This window comes from Cricetulus griseus, chromosome 5 (assembly GCF_003668045.3).
Source record: "Cricetulus griseus strain 17A/GY chromosome 5, alternate assembly CriGri-PICRH-1.0, whole genome shotgun sequence".
NCBI lineage: Eukaryota > Metazoa > Chordata > Mammalia > Rodentia > Cricetidae > Cricetulus > Cricetulus griseus.
In genome coordinates, this window is record NC_048598.1 from 9,908,381 (window position 1) to 9,909,818 (window position 1,438).

The window sequence follows — 1,438 nt, forward strand, 5'->3', positions numbered from 1 at the left end:
GACGAGCTGTCGATATAAACTATACAGCAGATATCAAAGGCTTCTTAGCGACGGAGTGCAAAAGATCGCTGTAATTATTTTTATTTCTATCACATGTTGAAATGTCATAACTTGCATGTGTGGAATTAGAATAAGTTATTAGAATTTATTTAATCTATTCATTGAGGTTAATGTTTATCCTTCTAATGCGGCGGTTACTTTTCCAGCTGCATTTGTAAGAGCTATGGATGAAGGCTTAGCATGCCCCCCCAACACACACACAAGGACAGAGGGCCCTCTAGCCTGTTTGATTCTCCTGTTGGAAAGGCCAGGTCACCTCACCTCACCTTGGCTTTGAGGATGGAATTGCCCAGGCAGTGAGCACAGGACTTCCTTGGGGTTGGTGGAGGTCTGGAACTAAACAATGCTATTCGTTTATATAGTATTATGACTGTATTAAGTGTCCCTGATAGTAATTTTAAAAGCTTACAGATTCATTCATTCATCGTGTGTGTGGTGTGTAATTATTTGTGACCACAGGCACCTTTTGAGAGTAGGTTCTCTCCTTCTACCATAGGGATTCCAGGGACTGAATTTAGGTTCTCAGGCTTGGCAACAGGCTCCTTCCCCTGCTGCGCCATTTCCATGGCCCCTTGTGAATTTCTTAAAGCCATTTCTTACCACCACAATTGACACGTGCCACACTGTGCTTCTGTTTGTGGATTCTTGTTTAAAAGGGAAGAGGGTATGATTGCCCACAAACACAGTGTCTCCATAAACGGGGGAAATGGCTATGTGTTGGGCTGAAGAGGATGGCAGGGGTTTGAACTCTTTCTCCTCCCTCATGAGAAATGCTAACAGGTGTCCCCCACCCTACCCCACCCCTGCTCCACTGCGCATTGCTGGAGGCCCTGCCTCTCTCTCCTAGCTAGCTCCTTCATTTCTTCATCTCATTTCACCTGTGCACGTGGCAGTCTGCCCACTCCTCACAGTGTCTGTGGTGTTAAGGAGTCCGTGGTCTTGGCAATTAAAACCAAGAGTCAGGCTTAAGGCGCTTGGCCTCCTGGTACTGAAGAGTAAAGGAAGCTGGTCTTTCATTCCCCAGGTCTCTGGAGTTCTGCTTCTTAAGGTAACCTCCAGAAGGCAAAACTGATGTGTGTGTTAGGACAGTTACCCTGGGTAGGGGGGGAGGGCGCGGTGGTGGGGGTGGCTGTTTGAAGGTGGGAAAGGGCTTAGCTGAGCCTGTCCATCTGGGGCAGTGTTTTGAGCGTGTGAAGGTGTATGAATGCATGTTACACAGCAATTAGAAGTTAAACACCTTGCCTGTGAGTACATTTTAAAAAAAAATTTTAGTGAAAAACCCTGGTGTTAAGGACATGAGACAAACGGCCACAAGGGGGCGCTGTATCCCTTTCCTGTGAGCTAGAGGCTCTCCCCAAGGTTGCTGGAGATGGAGACC